This window comes from Diorhabda carinulata, chromosome 12 (assembly GCF_026250575.1).
Source record: "Diorhabda carinulata isolate Delta chromosome 12, icDioCari1.1, whole genome shotgun sequence".
NCBI classification, from domain to species: domain Eukaryota; kingdom Metazoa; phylum Arthropoda; class Insecta; order Coleoptera; family Chrysomelidae; genus Diorhabda; species Diorhabda carinulata.
In genome coordinates this window covers 4,785,101-4,800,917 of record NC_079471.1, presented here as the reverse complement: position 1 = coordinate 4,800,917, position 15,817 = coordinate 4,785,101, and the positions used below count along the sequence as shown (strand labels likewise).

Sequence of the window (15,817 nt, the reverse complement as noted above, 5' to 3'; positions counted from 1 at the left end):
CAATAGTCTGGTGTGCCAAGCAGGCCCGTGACAAAATTGGTCGATTTTATTAATGACGAAATAATGTTTTGACCGGATGTGGCTTCTTGTAATTACGATATAATAACTAGATTGGTTGGAAGAACTGTCGAAATTGCAAAATGAAGAGTCAGTTCAAACTTTATTTAATATAATTTCCATCTTTATATTTAGCTGAATGTGGATTTAGTGCTGTAAATAATTTACTGGTAAAATAAGAAATCTAAGACAACGTGAAGACTTGAGACTGAAGCTAACTGATTGCTTATTAAAACTTATTTTAATTTACGTAACTTCAGTAAACATTAAATTTTATATGTGGGGCATGGTATGGAAGATAATCCCCCAAATGTTCCACAGACTCGCCATATTGAACAGTTTTGGGCAATATTGAGTATAAAAGTATATGATGAGGGCTAGAAAACACAAAAATGAGTAACAGCTTTGACGTAGAATGTCAAAAAATTCGCGACAATCACGTCCAGCATATCATGCAACATGTTAAGCAAAAATTACGCGCAATTGAAGAAAAAATCCCTTCAAGTATAATTTAAATTGTGTTTCTTGTTAAGTATATGTTTAGAAAAAAGTGCTGATTAAATGAATTGTTTCAAAGTTACACCACAAATTTTGCTACAAATGTTATTTTACATAACGAGAATCTGATTATTTTCCCTTCACCCAAAAATTATCATTTCTTTGTTCTCAATTTTCCTATTCACCTAACTCGTTGAATATGGTGATCTATAAATTAAGGACTCGATGTCACTCTTTATGATTTTTTACTAGCTTCATTCCGATAAACAGGTATGGTTTTGAGATGTCATAGAAATTGATCGAACGATTGATTTGTCGTCAGTCTTTGACAGGTGTGCAAAGTTTAAATTCAATTTGATCGCTCAGAGTAACGCAAAATCGAACCAATAAAGTCTGTAACAAATATACAGGTGAAACTAATAATAGTCTATAGAAAACATGATCTATTGTACAAATGATATTAAACAAATTCCAAATATTCACAAATACTATCTGGTATTTCGAAGAGGTTCTATTTGATTGTTTTACCAGTTTATAGCGGTTTCTAAATGATCGTTTCGGTAATATATGGTCTGAAACAGAAACCGTTCCACCTTGTCATTTTCCAGAAACGTTAGAAAAAATTCTTGTCACAAAAATAATAAGAACAGCTACTGAAACGCTTTGTGACTATCCCGAAAACATCAATTACTGACTAGGGTACTAGAGTATATTTCGGAATAGCAGTACAAGCTTAAAAACTTGAATACATACACTTAAAAATTTGTAGAAACCTTTGTATCATGAGATATTTTCGAGTAGACAAATAATAATAATAATAATAAGCACCGTTAGAATTTCTGTTTATATTTCCTATTTTAATTTCAGCGCCGTGAATCATCGAAAGTAAACTAAATATATGAAATTCCTCAAACTGGTTGCACAATGTTTTCAGACACGTGTTTATGTCCCATTTGTATTATTACCAAATATACGAGAAGCGACGAACATTGCATAAAATTCGATGCACGTAAGTGAGATAAATATTCATAATTAAATCGAAATCAATTATGTTTGCGAGTGGAACAAGGAAATATTTCAAAATAGTTGATTTTGTTTGTTGTCTGGAAACTGTAACGTACGCGTATTTTAACCAAGAAGAAATTATTTATAAATATTCATAGTCCAGTAGTAGAGAACCGTTTTCTATTCTAATTATTTGGAAAAGCTTGGGAAAAGAGATATTGGTAAAAGTTCCTTCCAGTGAAAGAATTGATTCTAGTAAAATTTCCCAAAAATTCTATTCTAAATTGAATGAAAATGAAAATTCAGAATTATTTTTCAGGTATATCTTTTTAGATTAAGCGATAAATTTGTTAATTATGTACAAATAACAAACATAAGAATAAATGAAAGTTGTCTGGGAGATTAGGGAAAAGGAGGAAGACACATAGAAAATGAATTGAATCATCTATTCTCTGTAATGACCAATAAAAATTTTTGGTACGATAAATCTTCTTGATATGATTAAAAAAGTTCGAAGTAACATCATCAACATGTATTAGTGAACAAATATGGAATTGCTTTAGTAGGAAATAGTATTCACAATGATTTATTCCACAAAAGTAAAGTAATAAATTTCATTTTCAAGCAAATACGTAATTAATCTACATCGTTTGATACTGTGCCATAAATAACCGATTCAACGTATTTTTATTTTCGTTACATGGTTTATCGATTCTTGTATACAATGTACATTATCAATTATGATAGTATTAGTTGTATTAACACTTATAACTAAGGAACCCCAAATATGCAAATGGAAAACTCAAAACATGCTTTTACTGATTCGCTTTATAATAAACAGACATTTTTATTTTTTTTTTCACATAGTTACAAAACTAAAACAAATATAACTTATTACACAAAGCAAATTATCTTTAGTTTTCAACAAAAAAATTTTGTCTCTTGTCTGAATATAAAAATTTATAAGTGGGAAAGCTTCTTTCCATAGGAGCGTTTTTACAATTGCTAATCATTTCAGGATCCAGTAAATTCTTCCTCTGAAATATTGGCTACTTGTTAGGAAATTGAAATTTACAACTTTTTCAATAATTTTACATTTCGGATTAATAGCAAATTACATTCCTTTATGTTATTGTTTTAGAAACAAAGCTATAATTTTTTTTTATAAACAATAGTTTACATTTTATTTTTATGTTTTTGAATAATTGCTTTTCACTTGTTTTTGTAATTTTCAAAGAAAATAGAAGGAAAATAGCTTGACCCATACTGACGCAGAACTGATTTTAGACATTTTACTGATAAAATACTGCAATATTATAAAGCACAAATCTATGTTATCTTTTCAAAAGCATAAAATAAAAAAATCGAAGCAAATTAATCTACATCCTATGCAGACCGCCCAACAGAACCAGAATTAAGGGTTTAAAACGACTTATTTTGAAACCCTATTAGTTTCTTGAGAATAACAATAAAAGTAATTGTTTCAAAATAGCAGATTTATAAAACTGTTTTTGTCTTGCCAAAAAAATTCATATAATATACAAAATATGTGAAATACGAACTTCACATACTTGGTTTTCTTATAACTCTGTCACAAATATGCCATGAACAATTTACAGTTAAAAACTATGCGTGAAGCATCTAATTTTCTTTTTGTGGTATAGTGAATGTGATTTCCAGAATCCTCAAATTATCCTTAGTTATGTCTGCTCTAATTTAAATGAGTCTTAGTATTTATTATACTTTAGGTTCTGTGCGCTAAAATAAGATAGCTTGAGTTAACAAAATATCAGTAATAACTGGCTCAGAATATAGAGCTAAAGCATCTACTATTGTTCAATCCGTTGAACTCTACATCCTACTTATGTAATAGTATTTAATGGTAAAATAATCAACTTGAGATAAAGTCCTTGACTTACATTTTATTCGGCAGAGAAAATTCAAGCAAAAATCCATGAGGCAATACCTCAATAAGGTAGAAGAAGAGAGAAGACTGCATCTGCCTTATTGGAACCAAGATCTGTCCAGCACGAGCAAGACCAGTTTTAGCTCCATTATAGATTATAGTATAAAAGAAAGTTGGAATGTTTGGAATCAAAACTCACAATTACACTGTCTGATAGGATTTACTACAGTCTGAAGACGATAATTTGGATATTAAAACGAGAAACTAAACATTGAAAATTAAAATAGGAATAGGGAAAAAGGCAAATGAGTGAGGAACCAAGAAGAAATTCTAGCCATTGAAAAATGAGAATTATTCAATTCGGAATTAAACTATCAGAAGAGAAATATAGCAACAAATCTTATTAAAAGTATTCAACAATTCACTACTACGCGACCCAATGTTCTTTAGCTGTCACTTTTCTAATAAATCAAACACTTTAATTTTTCTTTTTGTTTGTATTTTGGCCAGAACTAACATCGACCAGGATCCTGTTTTCCTGACGGATATTCCTTATAAGAATTATTCGTATGAGATGCTTGTCAACATAAACTTGTGATTGCCAAAACGAAGCTGAGAATGGGTGGTACTGCTGGCGTGAAAATTAAGAAAAGTACAGATTAGGTAACTCGGAAATGTATGTCATACAGTGTGTGTTCAAGATGGATACATAAGCACACGCCGTTCACAGTAACAGTAACTTCGAGCGGGTGTTAAGACTTTTCGTATTTTCAATGCTCCAAAAGCGATTAATACCTCACGTATTTTTTCTGAGAATGTATTTCGTCAACGTTGTCTGCGAAGACCACCAATTGATGCGTGGTACGTTGTCTGGAGGACACTCAGAGCTACTCTGTGCTACCTACAGTTACATCCCTCGTATTGTCACCAAGACGGTTGCTCTTTAGCTTCTCAGACCTTAAAGTATTATATTAAAGTAAGTAATTTAAAATTAACAAAAAGTCCTGTGGTTTTTAATGCACACATATCACAAGGAATGAATCAGAATAATGAGCACGTCTACGGGATTTAATAAACGTATTATAGTAAGTAATTTTTCACGTTAAAATAATAAACAATGCAATTATTATCGCCTACTCTATTACCCATTGTTATCAACATTTTTATGTCATTAATAAATAGTTTGTTGAAATCTCGCGTAAAAAATTGATTTGTATGCCAATATAAGCTTCTATTGTCGGATTAATAATTTTTATATGAGGGAATACATTGAGGAAATACTAAATGTTTTCACTTCAATTGGATTCAGGCAACTTCAATTGAAAAACTTTGATTCACTGTATTCAGTATTTGTACCAGCAAATAGTCGATCAAATTTATGTAGCCTGACATCAATAACAGTTAATATAAGTAAACATCATTTCTACGAAGATTGTAGCAAAAGTAAAGTATCCATATGCTTTACAAATAGAAACCATTGTTTACTGTTATTAATTTTTTTTTTCAACACAGTTTTGAAGATGGTGCTCCAGCTTTTATATTCCTAAGACGCAAAAATCTCCTGCCAATCTGTTAAAGAAGCGTGTAACCTCGGTCTTCATAGTCGTTCTTGAACCGTGTTCCTTTAGCTTGAGAATGAGGTAGCAATTCCTAGAGTATGTATGAAGGATGGAGCATAACAGTCCATACAAATTTTTTCAAAAACTTTTATGTTTGACTAGAAACGTAGAGTCGAGCGTTACATCCTTTAGAGTTTGTTTGTGTAGTGGCCTTTCGATCCTAAAAAACACAGTCACCATAATCTTTTCTGCCGATTGCGTTTAAATACGTTCATAAAGTTCACGGACATTGACCCCCCCGATCTTTGAACAGTTCATTCTTGATCTTCTAGACAATCGCTTCAGAAACTGGCGGTGTTCTATGATCTTAATCGTGAAATGTCGTGTAACCCTCAGTGAAATGCACTCTTAATCATAAACTGAAGGCTGAGTAACGTGGCGTGTCGCAGATGAGCGGGCTTAAGAGCGGGAGAACCACTGCTCAATGCATTGTTGTCAGATTTGGCACCTTTCCTCGAGGCTGTAGCTTATTAGGATTGGACTTTTGGTACCGCCCTGGTTTTTACCATAAAATAAACTGCACAAAACATTTTTTGTTATTATGAACCAAGAAATTAAATTAACACTAATACGTATCAATGATTATATACAGAATTTCTTGCCTTAAGTGGTCAATTGATATGCAAATTGTGATTTATCTGGTTGTGTAAGCTCTTAAGTGATCTCAACTAACTACTACCCACATGGTTTGTATTGCATTTAAGACAGATCCTGTGATAATAACTAGATTACCTTTTTAATATAAATAAATCCAAGTGCGTATATACCGAGCTATTTCTGTATCATGTCACAATATTTTTTTCTTATCAAACTATAAACAACTTAAAGAGTATATCATACTGCAATTATTCTTTCTCAGGCAATTGTTAATGTAATGATAAAAATAGAAATCAAAGTTTACGTTAATAATTCGCAAATTTAATGTACAATTCAATAGAAATCACTACCTACCTACTCATTGTTTGATTCTAACGTTCATTAAAAATAATAAACAGTTAGTTGAAAAAAAAATAATAGAGAAGGTTCATTACTCTTTTTTTTATGAGACTTGCTTAAACACTGGAACTGATTCAATTTTAATAACTGTAAAAATGTTTTGTATATTTGAAGGACAACATATGTGATTTGAAGTACGAATATACAAAAATAAGCATTTCCTAACTGTTTTACTCATATTCGTTTCGGTTTAGAGTTGAAACGAATAGTTGTTGCGATTCAAATTAATATCACATTTGAGTCCGTCAGCGAAAAAGTGACCTATCCAACAATTTCCCTATATTAAAGTTTGGTACATAAACTAATTCAATAGTGTCAATATTTGACAATCTCAGATTCTCATGTAACTAAGAGATGGCGCAACTAAATATCTTTTCCCATAGCAGGAACATCTTGTAACAAAAGCGGCCTAACCTGGTTAAGCCATTTTTGCACACTAGCAACTCTGTAATTTGGCGGGATAGGTTGACAGGCAAATATTTATCGCCAGATTTGAATTTGAGTATTTTGTACTTTACGCTGTAAGAGTTGAAAATCCAGCATCGAAGTTTATTTTTAGCAAAGTATTTAACGAACAATTTAATCCCCCTGAATATTAAAAATATTGCTCAAGGCAAATGCTGCAATAGAAAAAGATATAGAAATCCATAAAAATAATGAAGATGTATGTGTAATTTGCTTCGATCTTATGAAAACACTTCCAGCTCCTGTTATTAGCACAGGAATATTTTATTACAAGCGTCAGCTCTGGACATACTGCTTATGTGTTCATAATATGAAAAATGAGGAAGTCTACATCCTTTTGTGGGATGAAACTATAACTTCCAGATGTCCCCAAGAAATAGCTTCCTGTCTATTGAATTTACTCTTTTCTGTCAGTTTATTGTTTGCAGTTCTACTGAATATGGTATTTATAAAATTGACAACAAATTTTTTGTGAGCGGACATTCATACATGTCATGCCTCAGAATTTTGGTTAAGTGGAAAAACTAAAACGGTACTTCCAAAACTGTTATCTGTTCTGTTATCATTGGAAATCTTGAACTTTTGTATCCTACTACTCACACAATCAGTGAAAAGAAAAAGAAAGATTTGATAGAGTTATTATCTTTCATACCCCCAATTCATCATATAATCATCATAATCATAATTTTTACAGAAATTTGAAAACATCTTCAACAGCTATTGATGAGATTTTCATTGACAAATTGTATGGTGTGATAAAAATAAAGTAATTAATGATAATATTGATTTTTATTCCTGGCCAAAATGGCCTAACCTTATAAATTTATATCAGAGATATCATAAACCATAATGCAAAAGTGCATCAACTCACAATAAATAAATAAATATTACACTTTTTGTAAGTAAGTAAATTAACTAAAACAATAAAAAACAGAAAACAAAATAAATTTTCATTGAAATTTAAATGTGACAAATAAGTTTAAAAGATGCTGTTTTATGAATATTAATTTATCCACATCATCATCTTCTAGTTTATGCCACTTCCTCGCTTGCGGCTTCAATTAGTCTATCTGTTTAGATAGAATTTGGTAATTAAATTTTTCCTAACTATGAATTAACTAATTGACTTTTCATATGAATGTTATGGATGTTATAGAATTTTTAAATCAACCTTTCATATGAGAAGTTTGCCAAATGAGGTTAAAATAGCTTCGATAGCTCAATGATATGTGAGAGCCGCTTACAAATTGCCAAATTGATTCTCATTAGGGACGTGAAGAAATCAATTTCATTCTTTAAGAAACTTCTACAGTTTTACTCTTGAAATTCAACTTTAACAATGATTAAAAATATAGAAGCTGATGATAACGAAGTCGAAAAAGTATAATAGGTACAAAAGTGTTGAGAAAAATTGATTATATATTAGCTAATAAATCTTCTATAGAGTAAAGCTAAAATTAGAGTAAGAAAGAGGAAAGTTCGTCAATTAAAACGAAAGTTACACTGTCTGCGGAGAAATTGTTGTGTACCGTGTTTTGGGAGATGAGAGGAGTTATTTCAGTCGACATTCTCACGAAATTTGGATGCATAGTATTATATTAACCTCTAAATAAACACGGTGAAATCTGTCTACAGATCAATCAATTGCAATCTGTAGTGCGATATTGCTTCAAGATAACGCCTGACCACATACAGCTTCGCTTACGATGGACACGTTGAACGCATTGGGTTTGGAAACTCTGAAATACCCTCATTATAGTCTCGATCTGTCCCTATGCGATTATTATTTATTTGGTTCATTAAAAGAGGCATTTGGCGGACTGCGATTTGAAAGTACTACGGAAGTAGGTTGCTTTGTGCGCGAATGGTTACGTGACGAGCCAAAATATTTTTACGGTCGCGAAAAAAACACTACTACTGAAGATAAACGTATTGTATTGATCAGTAAACGTAATCGACGACTAAAAGGCTCAGAGATAACAACTCAGATCAATGAATCTAGAGATCTACCTCTTTTAAGATGTCAAAATGAAATTAAGAGGTTAGATTGGGCTGAAGAACATAAAAATTGGACGCTTGAAGACTGGGAGAAAGTTTTATGAGTCAATGATGAATCAATGCTTGAGTTTTTGAGCCCAAGAAGAAGACTGTTGGTGCGCAAGTCAAACGAAGCAGGCATGCTAGATACATGTGTAATACCGATTGTAAAACACGGCGGGAGTTCGCTGATGGTTTGAGAATATTTTGGAAGACTGGAGACATAGTAGAAATTGAAGGGATTTTGGAGAAAGTAGGCTATAAAAAATTGAAAGAAAATATTGTACGTTCTGGCCAGCGCTTCATCGACATAAAGTTATGTAATGATTTGGCCATCGCAGACCACTACACCTACAATAAAAATTACACTGACGCGCGTTTCGATAACCAAGTTGTCATTTTCAGAGACTGAAAGTAAACTGTCGAAGACGTGATCAGACCGTAAGTAGAATTGTGTAACTGTAGTAATAGTGTAAACAGTGTCTTCAGTATTTGGAAACACAGTTTCATTTCAGACTGAGCTTTAAGGTTTTTGGATGGATGCTCTTATTATTTGTTTACAATATTATTCAGATATCTGAAATGAATGGAGATTGATTTGAAAAATAATATTTAAAAGACGTATGTGTAAATTAATAAAGAAAGTATAGATAATGCGGTAGTTATCTAGTAAAATATTTAAGTTCGTACTATGATTTAAAAAAAATTCAATAATTTCACGAAAAAAATACAATATGTAGTCTTCCATAGTTCAAAATTTAACGGTAATTTAGTTTAATTACAACGGTAACTAACAACGCCTTGTATATTCTCACGCATCAACGGATTAGAAATCTATGATGACAATGTTAGCGGATTGTGAAATTTGAGACATCCTTCTCGTACTAGACTACGTAGGTTTGTGTATAATTAAACATCTGGGCACAGTGAACTCCATTATTATAAAGATGAATCGATTATTATTAAAGGCAAATATGTATTAAAATATATCCACCTACCTGCTTCACGTACCTGGACAAATTATATGTGTCGCGGTAGGTGACGGTTTCTAAAAACCAGGACGATCTTTGAAAAAAAAAACAATTAATTTTTCAATCTTCGTTTGAAATTAATTCAGAGAAATTACCGGATCGGTAATTCTATGAAGACGTGATATTTTTAATGCGCAGTAACGAATGTTTGTATCTACGAGGGTTGTCTAAAATATTTACGACCTCAACCACTTATCAATATTGGCACTAAAATTTTAACCATTTTGGACGTTTGCTATCTGTTTGACAATGTTTACAAATCGTGTAAGTCAGTCGGAGCATTAGTTGGACGAACAAGTAGGGTATCAAGGCAGGTTTGTGTTAAAAATAACATAGAATGATACCTATGAGCAGGGACTGAATTTGAAGCTATTATTCATCAACTTTAAACAGGCATATGATTCAATATTAGAGAAACAAATGTACTAAACTCTAGCAAATGCAAACGAAAGTGAAAATGACACTAAATAAAACCGAAAACATAATAACCATAAAAAGAAGCTTATCCGAAGAATTCGAAATAAAAAAAGGTGTTATTTTCCTACTGGAGGTGATTATCAGGTGTAGTGGATTACGATCCCAAAGAATGATTCATAATAGCAAAAAGCAAGTCCTGGCGTATACAGTTGACGTAGGGCTCGTAACCAGAACAAAACAGGGACTACAAAAAATGTTTTTACTGTTTGAAATGACAGCAAGATATGGCCTACGTAACAACGAACATAAGATCAAGTATATGGAAATGGGTAAAGATTTTTTCAGCGACAACCAATTAAAAATCACAACAGAGCAAAACACAGAGTTCCGGTTCGATAGAGTACTAGAACTTGAATACCTGGGAGCAGCGGTAGCAAATGGACGAAATTAAAGAATTCGGCAAGATATTGGAAAGGGGCAATAAAACAGTTGGAGATATAGGAAACCTATTAGGGTCCAAATATATCTCAAGGGTAGCGAATCTAAGAATATACCGGACACTTATACAACCTTATTATATGGTAATGAATGCTTGGTCACAAATAAGAAAGAGGCGAATTAGTTGGGTTATATAGCCAGAAAGGAATTGAGTCGTTCTGAAGATTTATCTGAAATATTCTTGATTGAAAGCAAATACCAAAAATATGGATGAAGAGACAATAGAAAAACTCAGAATGGAAGTGGATATAAAGAAATACCGAATGATTTAGTAAATCTAAAACAATAAATAGGCGAAGACATAAAAATAAAAGTATGCAACTCGATAACAGTAACCATGTTAATACGGAAATTATCAGCAGAGATACAACTAAGAAAAATAGCAAAGAAATGAAGATACATTGAAAAAGAGATGTGATCCAAAACTTAATAAGAAAAGTAACAGAAGGGAAAAATATAAGCAAAAAAGGAGAGGAAAGCCCAGGAGAAATTGGCTCGACAAATAGCACAGGAAGAAAGAAGACTTGGGAAAATAATATAGTAGATGATCGAAGTGGCAAAGGATTGGAAAGAGTGGCAAAAATAAATAAAAGGAGCATGAAAACTGAAATCCCAATCTTCTGACGCTTGGAAAGGCATAAAAATCTCTGGAGAAGAAATACGCTTACGTAAATGAAAAAGGAGTTGGATATTGTATACGGAGTCGTAAAATTCAGTACTATAAGACCGTCGTGGGCTTTTTCGTCTATCTAGACCATTGAGTCCGAAACGCGCTTTGTACTTTCCTCGGATTAAGGTAAGATGTATATAAGAGGATGTTGGTATATCTGAAGAGCTGATTTGCCATATACTGAACAAAGAATTATGTATGCGTGAGTTATCTGCTTACTTTAGACCAAAAGCAAAGGTGGTTTAAGCAGAATGAGTCAGTGTGTGAGTTGTGACGATTCGTAACTTTAGATGAAACCTAGATACATCACTACACTGCTAAAACAAAAAAAAAATTATCAAGACAGTGGATATTATAACCTGTTTCGAAAAAGGTGAAGACGGCTTCAACTGCCAGAAAAGTGCGGGCGATCATTTTTCGGAATAATCATGGGATTGTATTCATACACTATAGGTACGGGGAATATAAGACATCATTGGTTGATAAAGTGAAGAGAAAAATACAAAACTTGATCGCATTAAAAAAAAGGTAATGCTACTCCATGAGGACAACGCACGTTATCAAACTTCGATTATCACCATGGTCAAACACCAGATCTAACACCTAGTGACTTATACCTGTTTCCTAACCTTGAAGTTGTTCTTGCAGGAAAGATTTTCATCGGATGAGATCGAGAAAAACGGCAACTATTATTTAGAAAAGTGAAGGCTAGTGCTTCGCTGGAAAGAGTGTATAGACTTACAAGGAGATTATTTTGGAAATTATTATGAAAAGAATGTTTTATTTCTTTGTTGGATCAAAAACTTTTCAGACAACTCTCGTACTTTTAATTCAAAACAGATAAATTATTTATTTGCTTCTTGATGAAATTACAATAATTTCATAAATTTTTACCAATATCGCTACGACGATTGCGATTTAGACTAAAATTTCATACTTTTTTAAAGAATATATAAAAAAAAACATTTATTTAAAATATTGTATGGAAAATATGGTTAAACCGTTTTGAAAAAATTTATTTTCATCACAATATAGGAAATTTTATTTTTTGTTGGGGTCGAAGGGACTTTCTTAAGCTGGCATCATGATGAAAATTATCAGAAAAACTAGTAGTTCTAGAAGTGAACTACCCGTAGATGATATGTGTGAAAAATGTATAGTTCTAGAAGAATGACGATGAGCGGGAGAGACGTGGAGAGACAAACTCACCATACCAAAAATTATGGAAATCGGAAATTATTATTTTTTCGTAAAACTTTGACGCTTAGTACTAACTTTATAGGACGAAATCAATTGTATTCTCGAGTTAATTCATGCTTTAACCTTTTTGAGTCATCAATGAATACCAGAAATTAGATTAAAACTTGTATTGGAAACCGGCTTTTATTACCCATTTTATACATTAAATTAAATATTGGTTTGCTACTGTTCAAAAAGCAGATTTAAGATTTGTATAATTTTGATAATTACAACAATTTATGTCAAGGTGAATTCATTATTTTCGATTATTGCTCCTCAAGTAAACTCCAGAATGATTTGTGCTGAATTTCAATCATAATTGCTATTATTAGATTATTTTGATTTAGAACCTCGGCAGTCATCACGGAATGAGTAATCATTTCTACTGCACTAAATCAATTTGAAATTCGAGTAATTTGATTCAAATATTAATTACTTCCGATTGAAGTATAATGGTCAATTACAGCGCTACTGGATATCTGCTTTATGTTAGTCTTTCCCAGTAGATTCCGATTCGATAAACGCATTCTTAATGACAAGTTTGGTCACAGTAGATCCAAGATAATATAAGTGTATAGAACTTCGAGTTGAATTTATATCTGATGCTTGATATTTATAGATAAACAGTTAAACGGTTTTAGTATAACAAAGCGATGTATATCATGTACCATGTACGGAAGGCTTTTGTGCAGAATTAAATTTTTCTATCACGTCACAATTTGGTGGTATAATTTCTATCCGTTATGAAATTAAATATCTTTGCAACTCTTCCAAATAATTCTTTCTCAAATGTGGTATCAGATAAAATACTCATCTGATGTAAATCTTTCTCTTGAAAAGCAATTTTGGAAGTAGAAAACAAGAAATAATCACTGGGGGCACATCAGGCTAATACGGTGGTCGAATTTTAACCATGGTGATCACCGAAATGTCAGAAGGTGTCACTTTCTCTATCGTCGAATGCCGTTTGCCTCTTTTATCTTTCTAAACTTAATACGACAATCGTCCAGTACCAATTGGAGAACTTTTTCGAACATATTACTGGTCGTCCATGATGTTCGTCATCCATTACGCCGAAAAAAAAAATATTTACTGACACCCACGTATTACCCAAGTGGCGGAAACAACCGCCTCAATCCCTTTGTTTTGGAGTCATACATTTTCGATACTTTCAGTTCTATATCGAATATCCACTTTAAAATGGTTTTCACTGATATCAGCGTAAATTAAGTGATTGAAGTTTCAACTTTAAACTGATTTTTATTGAATAAATAACTGTGCAAATAAAGTAGATAACCAGTCAGATGATAAGTTCTTTTAAAGTGGCAAATCTCAGTGGTCGAAAATGATAGGGCCACTATGGTTTGCCACTTTTAAATGCATACATTGTAAGCTCAAAACGGATACCTTTTACTGCCATCCTGCATCAATAGGAGCAGAGCAGGACACTTCTGTGGCCCGATAATTGCTTTTTGAAATGTGTACATCGTCGGCACCATGCGAAAATTACAAATGTGAAAATTGGCACTTTTCAGGAGAGCCAAAACACTGAATATAATTTTTCCCACCTGACGCGTTTGGTAATTTTCAATTTTTAAATTTTTATAGATATCTTTGAGTGTAAAACTTTCGTTCGGAGATATCATTTTAATTATTTGTAAAATTATCAATAATAATTGTTTAAAAATATTCGCTACTTTACTAAAAGGGACATTTTTGTTCGAAAGTCACTGAATTGAAGGTAAAGTATCGAATAAGAAATTTTAGAGAATATTCGATACTTTACATTCATCTAGGATACAAAGTTGCTTAAAAAATTAATAATAATGGATGAAAAGATAGAAAAAACGTTTTTTTACTAAGAAAAACTTAGGTAGGCAATAAATCCTAGGTAATTTAGTTACATTCTACAAACACATAATACATAAAGAATAAATTTAATGTTCACTTTCGGTATTATCGGGTTCTGCAAGAGAATCGATTTAGAACTGTTGTACTGCTCATAAAAAGACCTGTATGCCCTGGGAACTAGCCCTTGATTGCATAGTTGCAATAAATCTTTTTTTTTTCACTTCCGACATACAAATCTGACCATCGTATGGCATAAAAGGTTCAGGAGGAGTTGAGGGAACGCTTGAACGGCCGAAGAAAGTTCATACTGTGGACGTATTAGAGTTCCTCCTGACAACAGACTTTTAGCGACTGAAGGTTCACACTTATCTAAAAATGAATGTATTGAAATTAACACTAATGACAATTCTACAAATTTTCCGAATAAAAGTAGGGTATTTTCATTAATAAACTGTTTACGAAAGGTAATTATGAAGAAATGAAAGACACTTACTGATTGTTTATTTAAAACGGCTTCTCTTAGGTAATATAAAAACTTCCTTCATTCTGCCATTCTCATACGGTATGAAGAACTATACTGAAGTAACTAGTTTGTCCAAAAACAGGATATTGAGAGAAAGGGGACTTGTAGGAACTTTAAATTTTCTTCCAAGTTGAATGGTTCTACTGATGTTTGCTATTCCAAGAAGATAATACGCCCTACGCACTCCAGTTGAGGTATTTGGTAGTTTACAATGAAATAAGACTTCAAGTTGAGAAAAACATTGTTTCTAAGTAGCAAATATGACACATTTGTTTTCAGGAATAATTATGCACAATGTATATTATCGAATGTGTCATATTTGATGCATTTCAATGGTTCAATATGCGTATTCAACTTTCTAACTAACGAAACTGGCATGTTCGCTAGTTTAAATTACATCGTTTGGGAAATTTTTTTTGTTTAACTGTGTGAATTGTTGAATATCATGTGTAGTAAGTATCATAAGTAGGTAGCCCTTTTTTAGTACTACGAGAAACCATCGAACTAATTCGTACATAGTTATTTTAGCATGGTGCCGACGACATATTCAAAATTTTGCGGAAGCACTGAACCTAGAAAAAAGCTCTGAGACTGTGTACATACCAAGTACCATTATTATGCACACTCGAAGAAACCACACTAAGAAATAATTTCTAGCACTTTCGAGTGAATTTAAAGGCTGATAATACTTTATAGTGAATTTAATGTTATCAGTCGTGAAAATCACTTCTTTCGATTATCAAAAAGGTAAACGCCACCAACAAGTGAAGTAAATTGAAAGTTACCAGAAAAGTGTCTAAAACGTTGTCTCAACTTCAATTACTTTGCAGTTATAATCTGCTGGCACAGTCTGGGTATCGTCAAAATCGTTTTCCAATTGAAAGTAAAATACACTTACAAGTGGTTAAATCGAGTAAAAATAAAGTTTTGTTCCTTATTTCTGAATGTCTTGACACCGTAAAGTTACTTAAAGTTATTAATACGTGTTTATGAATATTATGAAGC

General features: G+C 32.2%; 1 protein-coding gene across 1 annotated transcript in view; it reads left to right on the top strand.

Moving 5' to 3' along the window:
* Nucleotides 1-15,817, top strand: part of LOC130899944 (dual specificity tyrosine-phosphorylation-regulated kinase 2) — a 178,564-nt gene that overhangs the window by 9,662 nt on the left and 153,085 nt on the right. The window lies entirely within an intron of this gene.